Source organism: Notothenia coriiceps, unplaced genomic scaffold, assembly GCF_000735185.1.
Source record: "Notothenia coriiceps isolate Sejong01 unplaced genomic scaffold, NC01 NC01_scaffold00024668, whole genome shotgun sequence".
NCBI classification, from domain to species: domain Eukaryota; kingdom Metazoa; phylum Chordata; class Actinopteri; order Perciformes; family Nototheniidae; genus Notothenia; species Notothenia coriiceps.
The window spans coordinates 1002132-1015800 of NW_011357369.1; the positions used below are offsets into that span (position 1 = coordinate 1002132).

General features: G+C 42.1%; 1 long non-coding RNA gene across 1 annotated transcript in view; it reads left to right on the forward strand.

Annotated features, from left to right (window-relative positions):
• The window catches only part of LOC104955517 (uncharacterized), a 28549-nt gene extending 15553 nt beyond the window's left edge, over positions 1-12996 (forward strand). The window contains exons 2-3 of the long non-coding RNA XR_799459.1: positions 4274-4368; positions 11327-12996. This is a non-coding gene — a long non-coding RNA (uncharacterized lncRNA). The remainder of the gene's footprint in view (positions 1-4273; positions 4369-11326) is intronic.
• The last annotated feature ends 673 nt before the right edge of the window (positions 12997-13669 follow it).

Here is a 13669-nt window from a genome sequence, read left to right on the forward strand (position 1 = left end):
GTGTGTGTGTGTGTGTGTGTGTGTGTGTGTGTGTGTGTGTGTGTGTCTTTATTTGAAACTACAATTGTCATGATTTAGCATTTCCTAATTCCTATCTAGTCATTAGTAGAAGATAGTATTTCAAGGTATCTTAGATTGAGTTATTTCATTTTAATATCGCAATTGCTCAACAAAAAAAAATGCATTATTTGTCATTCTCAATAATGTTATGAGCTTTAAAATATATAATAATTTACATAAGGAAATAGAGTCACAAACTGGCAGCCTGAGGCATTGCCACATGTCTGAGTGAAGCAAACTTCATATTCAAACTCTTATTTCACACAACATCATACAGGGAATTGACTGATGGGAAGAATATGTGTCAGGGGTGTAGTGTTATTGCTTCATTGTGTAATGTAAGTTGGAATAAGTGATATGTTTTGATTGCTAGCTCACTTTTTCATTTTTTGTAGATTCTGATGGTTTTGTTTGCAGCAGCACTGTAGAGACTACTCTCTGTCTCCAGATCTGAGTATTTCTGCCAGATACTTGTGGAGTGTGTGGTTTCGGTCATGTGCCAGTGCTCAGTGTATTCTTAAGAGTGCAACACACAGTGAAAATGAGTCACTCACCATGTGCATCACACACAGCAAAGAAGCCACCAATACACTGCCTACTTTGTTAAGTGGATACATTGGTATTTAACATTATGTGATTTTGTTTCATTGCTGTGATGTCGTGAATTTCATCCAATTTCCTCCTGGCTAATATGAAACCCAGATTGGAGTGAGGAATGGGGGAGAATTCACTGCATTTTTTTCTACTGTAATAATGAACCCTTTTTTATTTCTCCTGCTAAAACGGTTTCAGTGTGCTGTTTTAAGTACAATGAAAACTGAGAAGTTCAGCATACGTAAAGTTATATTGTATGTCTGAGCTCTCTGGAGGACTGTCAGGGTTAGGGTCAGGGTTAGTACTGTCTACGCCATGACTAAGAGGATTTTGATGTTGACATTATACATCTATGTTCTGTATTGAATCAAAAATGATACAATATCTAAATATTGCTTACTATATATATATATATATATATTCACTATTAATAGATTTGAAGAACAACATTTGTTTTACTTGACAGAAATGAGCCGTTTCTGACCCCCTTTCAAAAAGTTAAATTCACATTTTACAATTCCTAATTTTTCCAATTGAATTCAATTAATACTTGATAACGTATTCATAAAAATAAATTTAGTTGAAATTAGAAAAATGGCATATTATGCAAATAATATATATGTGAATACAAAATGATGTTTATATGGAGGTATAAATATGATGACTTTGCAGTCCCGAGGTCAAGCATTCTTACTGACAGACTATAAGCAGAGGTGCAAAGTAACTGACACTATGCAGCATGTTAGCACAAGCAGGTCAATGCTTGTGGAAATTGAGCTGGATTTACATTTCCCACAGTGGCAAACTAGCACTTAAGAAGGTCATGGATCTTTCTGCAAAAACTTGAGAGGCGCCTATATTTTAAAGTGCTTGTGTCAATCATAGGAACATCTTCTTTACGCTTTAATTAGTTAGTTGTGTGGAAAAGCTGTGGAAATCTCCTCGAGGTGAGTGCAGTGCAGTCAGATGGGCTCTGTGTGGCAGCTGCTGGCCAAGCTGTTGCCCTCCTGTAGCCTGAGAGAAGAGGGGTGGATCTACAGTGGCCACTACAGGTTATCACACAGAATCAGCACTACAGTACAGTAGAAAGTAGGCCAGACCTGAAAAGAAAGCTGGACAAAGAGGTCCGAGACCCCAATAGACACACACACACACACACACACACACACACACACACACACACACACACACACACACACACACACGTACTGTTCACTTTTTGGTATGCCAAACGTGCCAAAAATAATGTCACGAAAGCCCAAAGTTCAGGGCTCAATCAACAAAGTAATTAAAGACAAGTGTGCTGATGCACTCACACACACATTACACTCATACACACCTAACCTGCTTTTCCTCGCTTCTCTCGCCATACATGGAAGCCATTAGTCCATTACCCCTTTGACTACTGAGGATTGGGGGCCATTTTATTCTCCCTGTGTTAATCAGGATGTCTGCTGGGAGCGTCACATGTAATTTATCCACAAAACCACAGCAAGTCCACAGAGACGGTGAGAACAGTCATAATGACATAATACTGGACCGGTGAAGAGTTTTGGGGGGTGACAGATGACTTTTTCTTTTTCTCTCTCCCCTCTTTTTCTCCAGAGGAAAAGAGACCTGTGAATGTTTCACCTTCACATTTTTCCCCTGAATGTATTTACCCAAGGGCAATTTTCTTACACACTTGCTATTGATTTATAAACCTTTAAACTACTTCATTATGACAGCCTGATTTATTTCCCCCAGCCAGATTGATATTTAGAAAATACATTTGAAGTTTTCTTTGTTTCTGACCACTCGATGGATTCCGTGTGTGTGTGTGTGTTTGAGAGGCTTTGCATCTCGTCCGAGTCTCTCAACACACATTGTGGGGATAGATACTTGTTTTATGTACCTGCCAGGCAAAGCGATATTCCAGATAACGCTGAGCTGAGCCCACTCAACCTTTTCTTTTCCAACGCTCATATATTTCTCCAGCTTTTGGCCTCTGCTGTCGCCAAGGCAATTTAGTCAGAGAAAAACTGCAGAATCAGCTAAATTGTTCTACTTGGAGGTAGAGTTGGAAGTGTTGAAAAGCATCGCCTGCGACTCTCAAACTATGAAAATACTGTAAATCCCTTCCCTCACCTCACCTCCACTTCAGCACTTACTTACTGTTTATCAGCACTGAGCAATTATGTTGGTTACATTTAGTTATATACTGGCTCCAGCTGTCTTTTGTCTTACTCATTTTGGTACGGAAAACTAAAAAAACTATACGATTTGATTTTCGTTTACATTAATTTGTTAGTTAACTATATTAACCATAGTATGTCTTTTTTAGTATGATTTGTACTGTTAAATTAAACAGCAATATTCTTTATTTAGGTTTCCTTGTACAAACTGCTTTGTAATGATAAAGTGAGCAAAAGCTTCTAGATTTAAAATCAACTCACCTGATTTAACAGTGTACTTCTAACTTCAGTTTTAAATACTGTATGAAAAGGGCATATTGTCATAGGGATCATTACAAGGAATCTTCACTCTGTGTTTTCGTGCAATGCTTGCAGCTATCCGTGTGGCTTATACTAATCTACTGTAGTCTAACCCCTCTGCACATACTTTCCCAGTCGATATGAGTCATGAACATGCATATACACAAACAACACACACACACTCACTCACAGAGGGCAGCGAGTGCACAGCTCGGGCATGAATCTCCCTCCATGGGCTGGAGGAGTTGGGTTACTCATGAGCCCATAAACATGTGCTGGCAGCGGTCCAAGGCACTGCACTGTAATTACAAACGTTAGAAACAATATATAAAAGACCCTTCCCCTGCAATGCTGTGTCCTGCGCTGCAATTAGCATACTTGTACAGAATTATCACCCTTCAGCAGCCGCCGCCACACTGAGTGGAGGCTTTAAATTGCATGTGTCCTCCTTGGTCTGATAGAGGGCAACCTTAAGTCCCTTTATCTCGATCGCCCTCTGATTTTACTGCAATCTGAGACTCGACTAATGATGACTAAATGCCTCTGTTTTCCTTTGTCCCATTTCACCTCCACACGACGGCCCTGGCATCACACGCCTACGTATGCGCAGGATAACGCGGGCTGGTGTCAAAAGCTGCCTCTTACATTAACGCTGCGCAGCCTGTACATGTGTGAAGACGAACATACTGTGCTGCATGTTCAGGAAAATCACCTTTCATGCTCACAAGTACACGCATCAGTCACTTCACCCACGCACATGACACTGTGGGCTTTCAGGAATACAGCATGCCAACGAGTGTGCACGTATGCAGCGAGTGGGTGCTACGAGGCAAGGCCAAGACCACGGTGGAGCTTGTGTGTTGGTGTTGGGTGAGCATGTGGCAGGGAGAGTTGGCTGGTGTGCAGGCCAGCAGAGAGGGTGCGGTGTGTTACATGTTGCACTAATGAGTTTCCTTGGCCAGGCAACACCGTGGGGCAAGCTTATTAGTAAACAGCCTACAGAGAGGAGCCCTACAGACCTCTGCTTCTGCGGAAACTCATCAATCCCTGTTCATGCCGTTTTTGTGTCCTCGCTGTGAATTGTCTCTCCCTTCGACTATACAGTTCTCACTCCCTGTCTGTCTTTCTCTCTGTGTCTCCTGCAGGCAGTGAGATGGGTTTTGACTTCAGCCTCAGGCGCAAGAAAATGTGGCCAACAAGTGAAATCACGGACAGGCAGACCGGCTATCGTAGCAGCATCGTAAGTACCTTTTGTAAATGTAATATTTTGTTATTTGAGGATATATTGTAATGAGCTTGTATTGTCCTGCATTTCATTTGATAAGATAGAAGCTCTCATTATAAATCATTTGTTAGATGTTTGACTTGGACTTAATCTATTTTACTCCCCTTCCTGAGACTTATTATAATATGATCATGCATTAGATTGAATCATAATGGCTGTATTCTGTCTATATCTGATATGAAAGGCCAATTGGTCCCGATGGCTTGTTAGTGTGCTAAATTAAAAACAAAATCAAACGTATCTTTAGTGCACATGTACAGACAACACTAATCTTTACTGTCCACTTGACATTACGTCCTGACTCTCTCTCTCTGTGTGCTGGGGTCTGGATCTGTTAGAAAATGGCTTCCACTCTCTCTGCCTTCCAGCTCTCAGCTCCCCGCCGCCATTTTGTGTTTCGCTGCCAAAATAGTCAGGTAGCAGGATGAGAGAGGCAGAGTAAAGTGGGGGAGAAAAAGGGGGTGCTGGGTTATGGAGGAAATTAAAATAAACAGAGAGGAATTGAAGAAAAGATGACTATGATAGAACACTATATATGTCTTTTTCGGATGAAGAGAGTGATTTTATTTATTTATTGTTGCATGCAAACAAGCAGCCTCCCCTCCGGAACGTTCCCAGCTCTTCTTCTCAAAGGGCTGACCTTGGGTGGACGCCATAAACGTTTTTCTTTTTCCACCCGGGGCCGAATGTGCTGGCAGGGTCCACAGCTGCATGACCCCCTTCCACCCTCCATCCGTCTCTGCTCCACAGTTACCCAGAGTCCTCAGCGGTAACACAACCTGCACGCTTATACAGGGGTCTAAAGTAACTAAGTACATTTACTCATATACTGTACTTGAGTACAATTTTGAGGTACTTTTTTTTTTGCTACTTTGTATTTCTACTCCACCTCAATTCAGAGGTAAATATTGTACTTTTATTCCTCTACTTATTAAGTGCCTTTAGTAAATTTGCAGATGAATGATAAACAATACGATCAACACTTTAGTCACGCATTGATTAAATTCACTTGCTACCCAGGAGTACATTCAGTAATTAAATGAGTTTGACCTGCACCAGATTGATATACGTATAATTCATCAATAATTATAATCAAAACATATAATGTACAGTATATGACATGAAATGGGCCAATCTGCATTATGAGTACTTTTACTGTTGTTACTTTAAGTATATTTAGAGACCAATTATTTTGTAACTTTTACTTGAGTAACATTTTGAATACACGACTTCCTACATACAGAATGTTCCTACATTGTGGTATTACTACTTTGACTTAAGTACAAGATATAAGTACTTCTCCTTTTAATACTTTGCAGCCCGAGTGCATGACTAAAGCTTTAACCTCTACTTATGTACCTGTTTCGAGCCTAACCACAGCACACTACTCGCTGTAGCTTCAGCCCAACTGTCACATGCACTTGTAACCCCGGCCCCACCCCACAGCCTGCAGCTACAGCAGCTAGCTGCCTGCGGCTCTGGATATTTGATTACTTGTGCAGATGTTATTAAATCCTCTTCTCATCTGACCCCAGCACCACGAATACTAAATCGAGCTTTCAGTAGGTGACTGCTGCTGCTTTAAAGGCTTTCTTCACAGAGCACATTTGGACCTGTAGGAAAAACATTATATCATTATAATATTGCAATTAATGTAATATTCAGATTGACTGGTTTCAGGATCTGGTATTATGCATGCTTGTTCAGTCACTCTTACTGTAAAACACACCATTCTCCGTTGTATTAGTAAAACCTTAGTTTTTGACAAATCAAATGTCTGCTGGGATAAAGTCCTATTGCTAAGCATACCTTAAAAAGTCACACATAATCATCCTGTGTTTCCGCTTACACTGTGTTTAGTAACGTAACGGAAGATAATTGGGAAAAAAGCTTTTGTAATTATCGTAATTTCGACTCCATCAAAAGTATATCATTATCTCAATATAACTGATGTTACCCAATTCACTTTTTGAAGTTTAAAAAAAAAAGCATTATTCTTCTGTTATTCCATTATCCAACAATTCATACAATTGATAGAATGACCCTCTTTCTTACTGTACGTACATGTGCAGACTAGCTTACTGGGACACACTTCTTTTTAAACTTAACAGGTAAGGTGACCAGTGTGCCAACCTCTTCAAAGACTTTGAGTTTTCCTTTTAAGGAATATAGAAGACTTCTTCGTGTGGCTGTCTTCAATGTACAGAAACACTTTGTCAATAAGGGGTAAAAGAGTGTAGTATATCTGGATATTAGTATCTTTTAATGGCCTGAAAGTGATGCTGTGAAAAGTCTGCTACTGTATGAGTGTGTATCTTTGTTGGCATGTTCCTGATTTAGACTGTAGGTGCAAAGTATAGCAGAGTTCCCTCCAGCAGTACGACCTGGCCTATTTAGGCCTGTCACAGACGAGCTTCATTGAGACAGACATACAGTCAACGGCTTTGCTTAGAGTTCAGAATGCACTCCCCTTTGGCTCCAAAGCCCTTAATCTGGCCATGTGTTTGCATATGGGACAGAGTGGCCTCCATATTGTGTTTGTGGAATGAATTATGAATGCTATTGCATAACCGTGGTCTGTTTCTGGGGCATATCTCCACAGCATCTACCCAGAGACTAAAGCATGAATACATTTACTCGGCCTAGACCTCTTGGAAATGGTACTGTGAGGCTGGCCTGCCTGCGTTTGTTTATGGTTATATAGAGCAGATGGCCATGCAACATGGTCACATATCACACACTGGCTGCCTCGCTGGCAGTGCCACACACGTACACATGCTTATAGGCAGAAATGTAGGTCTATTTGAAGGGGATTCACATCCACAGAAATGTGTTCTTTTATAGCACACATAAGGAGAATTATTAAATCTCTTTATCAGAGTACATTGCTATATATTCTCCTTCGTGTTGGCAGCAGTCCTGGAACTATAGGAACTGGCGGTAATAACGGCTGCCAAATCAAGCTCTTCGATGCTAACTGTGGTTAACTGTGCTGTATTTACAGCCTTAGCTGTTAGCTGTGACTGCTCACCACTGTAGTGAGTCTGACTACTGCCAGCTGCAGCTCGGGGGTAACGAGTTCTTCAAGGTTACAAACGCACAGAACCCTGTCTGCCGACTCTGGCCCTCTGTCTGTCAGCTGAGGTTCATATGCAGGGAGAAAGGTATTTGTCCCACCCTCTAAATATAGCTGTCGACAGATGCAGCTCGATGGGGCACTGCCCAAACTGAAGGGGCCCTACAGGCAGGCCGGACCAGAGCTGGGCATGCAGACGTGTGGGGGCTAAAGACTCCTCCTAATAGATGGGGGCCCAACAGGTCATCAGCAGACACATGGCAATGCACGTTTCATCAGCCTCCATCAGCGTGGAGTCACAACGTCTGAGCCTCTGAATCTTCACATGAGCATATCACAATCTGTGTATATGTCCAAACATGCATGCAAGTGTGTGTATGTTTCCCTATGTACACGTGACTGTATACTGCGTGTGTGAGAGACGAGAAGCAGCTGGCGAAGTCGGGCTGATGCGTGCCCTGTCATTACAATCATTGGGGTCATTTTTTACCTCTAAAGATGGGGCCAGGGGGCTGCTCTAGGATCAGCTAACTCCGCCTAATCCAGCCCTCTTCACCTGGTATGTTTATGGCTGTGCTGGGAGATGGAGAGGGGGGGGGGGAGTCACTGGGGCCGTTTCGTCTCACAGCCTGACAGGCGGACACACATATTATGCACATTGCAGGCGTACACTCCATCACACATGTGTACATAGGTTTATCCACACACACTAACACCGTGCATACACAAACGCATACCTGTAGCTCCACTGTGCAGGCACATACTGTACATTCACGCACCGTCATATATGACACTCCTAAACTGTCTCTCTCTCTCCACACACACACTCACACATTTTGCGAGCTGGATATCGGCCTCATGCAGAGGTGACGGGGAGGTCAGCCTGTCTGACTTTGAGCAGAGTCTCCCTGCGGCTTGCCCCAGCCATCCCCCCTGGCATGTGTAACAGGACCTGCCAATGCAGCCTATCCTCGCCCCTGCCCTCCCGCTGCCTCCCCCCTGGCTCTGGTATAAATAGATGGGTCATGCCTGCTGCGCTACCCAGAGGGGGCTGTTGGGGGGCACAGAAGCTATGCATCCCTTTTATAAGTGCTCCACCGTGTCTCTCTGAATTCCTCCTGTCTGCACCCGGACACCACTTCACTCGTACTGTACCGGCGATCACATATAGATGTTTACAGACCGGAGAGGGACACATGCACACAGGCGTCTCAGTGTTCCCGACCACTTCCCTGATAGAGGGGAAGCCACACGCGTATAAACACAGGAACTAATGAGCATAAATACTGTGCAATAGCATACTGCAACAAAACCATAAGCACTCATATAATCGTGCGGTGCCAAAAGGCCATGCTGCGGAGGGTCGATGAAGAGAGACTTTTTTTTAAACTTACCAAGTTCAATGTCGAGGTTTCATTAAATTGTTTCCATATTAGTGCCAATAAAACCTGTATTTTGTTACTAGTACATATGAGTATCCTCAGGAATATAAGCATGTGTTTTTACAACATCCTAACAATACCCCTTATAAAATAGACTACATTTAGTGACGCTTATATAAATCAATAAATGTTTTCATAAGGAAATAAGTGAAACAGACAAGTAAGCATTTAGATGCCAACATACACATTTCTACCTAAAAGGTTTTGATGTTTGATATGTAGCTCAATTGAAGGGTCTTGGGCTTTGCAAAAAGTCAGTAGATTTGCACAATGACAGTAATTCGCCAGGATTCTCTCACAAAAGAGATACCAAATAAGAAATGGTAAAGAAATGCAATATATCGTAGCGCATACATACTGTAGAGTTCATACACAGACAAATTGCACACTGCCCATCGTGCGAGATTTGTCATCATGACAGTGTGCATAATATCTGCATTGTAATATGTTCTAAGAATTGGAAGAGTAGAAATCGTCAGAAAATATGAATGAGGATCGGGGATGCATATTGTGTAAATGTCCAGCTTATTGTTCCGGATTACTCGCCGTATTGACTGACCACAAACCACCAAAACCCCAAAGATCAGTCAACAAGGTTACAGCACTCCATCCCACTATCAGTGAGTGAGACTCGGCTCCAGTATTGATTGATAGGCACTGTAGCACTTAGAGTGAAGTGTGATTGAATTAAAGTGGCTTTTTAAGCAGTGTGTGCCTTTGCTGTGAACGCTGTGGGAAAATGTGATGAGGTAAATGAATATCATGTTTTTCCTTTTCCCTCTGAAGGGTATTTTTTCCATGATTGTGTGAAAATGTTGGTGTTTGAGCCTGAAACTGTGTCCTTGTGTATGTGTATGCATTTGTTTATGTGATGACAGTTTAAATACGTGTTTGGGTGACATTATGAAGTGAGGTGTAGAAAGCAGGACTTTGCAGAAGGTCCTGGCTTATAAACAGAGTATCAGCTACAGACTCTTCGCACCTTTCAAGTGAAGCGGTGCTTGCTGAGCTCGTACTTTCACAAAGGCTGCATTGTCAGGCGGACAAACTCATCGTAGTGTAGGTGTTTTATTTTTTTCCATATCTGTGTGAAGAGCCCTAAAGAAGTGTACAACAGGCTACATGTATGTGTGTGTGCTTACATTGCATATTGCTGCTCTGCGGTGGGTGTGTGCGTGGGTGCGAGTGTGAATATCTTCCTGTCACTGGATGATGGCACCTGGCTTCACTTGAAAGCAATAGCTTTCCTGGACATGCACTCTGTTGCTCAGGGCCCCAGAGCCATCTACTATATTAGATTGAAGTATGTCTAGTCAGCATACTGAGAGGACACTGTGTCTTCCTTGACCTTACCTTATGAAGTCTGAAACACTGCCGAGCGTTTAGCAGGGTGCACGGTGAGAATAGACTGTGATAGGAACGGCAGTACGCGATGCAGACCGTTTTTTATATTTAGTTACCGTAAAAACACAGTAAAGCAACTTCATTTAGATTTAAGCTTTCTGCAAAACTAGGGATGTACTAACCTAAAGAAACTCTTAGTCGACTAACACTGGATTTTGTTAAATGGTAGTTTAGTTGATTGCATGAACAGATCAGTCAAATGTATCATATCAAAAAATGTGGAAAGGGTGCCACGTAAAATCTGTTTTTTTTAGAGTTTTATTGGTATAAGTATTTTGGCTTGAAAAAAAGCATTTATTAAAATAAACAATTGACTAAAATGAATACCAAATGACTAATCAGTCAACTAAAAGGGGGGCTCTTTGCAAAACAGTTATGTTAGGCTCCCCCCTTTTAATAATGTCACCAAAAAAACAGTTAAATATATGTTGACTTTTAACATAAATTAAATCTATGTAAGTAAATGTTCCCCTTTTCTTCCTGTCATTGCTGTATATGTGTATTTGTGTATGTTTGCACACTGCCATAATGCATCTGTCCTTCTGCGAAGCGTGTGTGTGTGTGTGTGTGTGTGTGTGTGTGTGTGTGTGTGTGTGTGTGTGTGTGTGTGTGTGTTACCTTCCAGGGTGTGTGCTTGTGCATACTTACAATCCACTCATTCAGTGATATGGTGTAAGTACGGCAGTGTTGAATAATGCAAAGAGCCTCAGACTCACCACTGAGCAGGCACAATGGGCTCTTAGCTCAAGACATACTGTTCTGTATTATGCTGTGCTGTACATTTGTGCCTCACAGACATACAAGTATATCTGTGGCGGTACGTGCTGAAAAAGATTACCCTGATATGGCTTCATTTGAGTGTGACGGTTAAACATGCAGGATGGAGAATCAGAGACACTCCGTCAGCCACCGGGGGGCTTACCATTGATCTCACAGAGGGCAAATCTTGAAGACTTCTCGTTGATGTATTTCTCCATTTCCTTTGTTGCAGAAGTAGCAGATTTTCCCTCTCGGGATTTCAGACGGAGGCTACCTGACATGCTGCTGGATCCCTGATGGGAGGATGTGCTGCAGAGCAGGTGAGAAACATTAACAGGGCAGCAGGTCCTCTGCTCCGCACATGTGAGCCAGGATATGAGCTAGCAGGCTGTCAATACTGGTCACTGTTGGTAGCACTCTCCTCTCTGAAGCACACAAACAGTTCTTATAACACCGAGGAATGTGTGCAGGTTGTTGTACGAAACAAACCGGTTTGGTTTGGTATGTTTTGAGCAGTAAAGCTTAAGAACAGTGTTTCCAATCCTTTTGGCGTGTGACCCCTTTAAATCTAAGTATTTGCTAATCGCAACCCCAAGCCACAGGTTGCACGTGAGATGTATAAATTGCAAGCAGTTCAACCAAAGAGGGATTTTTCAATCGCAGATTATTTATTATAATATTTTTTTGATAAGATCTGAAGTGGATAAAACTTTATATTACTTTGCATGTTTTCAATGTCACAGTACCCTCCAAGTGATTTGCTGGGCTCATTTGAATATGGAAATATCCCACCCATACAATTTGTTTGGATCATATGCACCTTGTTGCATAATTTGAATTCCCCTTAAGCTGCAGCCCTGAACCGGATGACCCGGTCGTCACACTGTGTTCTGAACACACAGACTGCATTCACAGCGGTGAGGAAAGGCCATGAGTGTTTGTGTTTCAGTGAATCATAACCGCTGTTTTGCATTCATCGAGGTGTGGCCAAGCGGGGACCTGCCATGACTTTGTTGTTAAAGACTGTCCTTTGGGGTGAGGTAGTAGGTTGTATAGTTTTAGGGTCATACCCTTCCTGTCAGATAACTATACAACTTACTGTCTTTCCTGAAGTGGCTGTAATGTCATCAGATGCCATTGTTGGAGCCTTTGAACCTGGATCCACCCTGGTATGAGCATGTGGACCCGCTGACTGCTGAACACAGAATTCCAATACAGTATTTAAAAGTGGTAGCTCATTAAGGATTGTAGTTCATGTTTTCTCAAGACATTATGGCAAATGAAATGTGCTTTTTTCAGAAGTTATGGTTGTCTGTGTGCAAATAAACAATGCAAAAATAAATATGTATTTACATTTTCTCACACTGTAGTGTTGTAACTTTTACACAAACCTGCTCTTATCTAGGTGTCTTCCTCTTTCCCCGAGAATGTATCCCTCATGTAAAGTTTTAAAAATGAAAACTCAACTTGGTCATTGCCTCTCATTGTAAGTTGCTTTATATATCAAGTGTGTGAGATGTACCTGGATTTTTGTATGTACTAAAAGAAAATGTACAGTGTTTCCATGTGCCTCCACATCATGGCTCTCCAGTGGAAGTTGGACCAACACTTGGCAGTCTGCGGCACCGTTCTGATGTTCGAACAGGGTGAGGTAGTAGGTTGTGTGGTTTCAGGGTAGTGATTTTGCCCAATAAGGAGATAACTGTACAACCTACCGCCTTCCCTGAAGGGCAGCAATACTTCACCATACAGTCTACAGAGAGAGGCTTGTTCACAGCTGCAGAAAAACACTGACCCAGCAGTCAAGCAGGAATGGTGAGCAGGTAAAGTCTGATCTCTATGACATTTGTATTTGTGTTGTTTTTTGCTGCTTCAAATATTAATAAAGCATAACATGAAGTAGTTTGTCTTTGTCGTTTATTTACGTGTGTTTATTTGTTCTCACATCCTGATACTGTCTATTCAATTGTATCACACTTTGAGGCTTTTCCAGTTAAATACATTTGTTCAAGCATTTCCAAATCATAGTCTGTGAAAACATATAGTATATATTGAAGTAGTTCTTGCATTAACTAACAATTTTTTTTAAATCCCCAGTTGCTCCAGTTTAGTTTATTGAGTCTACTAGATCACTAGATCATCATTATCATTGTGTTGAATGGTGGCGAAATGTTTTTGAAATATCTCTGGAAAAACCAGGACGTGTCTGCCTTCACCCCCCCCCCCCCCCGGGATCAGCCGGCGGAGCAGATGGAAAGATAGCGGTGGCACAATCTCACCTCCTGCGCTTCAACGTGATTCATATGGCAACAGATGATGGTTTCAGTATTTTATCTCCCTCTGGCCCGCAGCATACATAAATACACACCCGCACAGAGATAGATGACAAGGTGAGTGCCAGCCCTTATCAGGCCAACGTGTCCATGCCTCAGTGTCTGAGACTGCAGCCCTGGATCTCATATCAAGGTCATATTGGAGGGTTGTCATTCACAGCGAGAGCCTCACACATTCCTCAATCTTCACTCTACAGTCACAGAAACTGTATTAACATGCTGCAAGTATCAAGAAACAAATT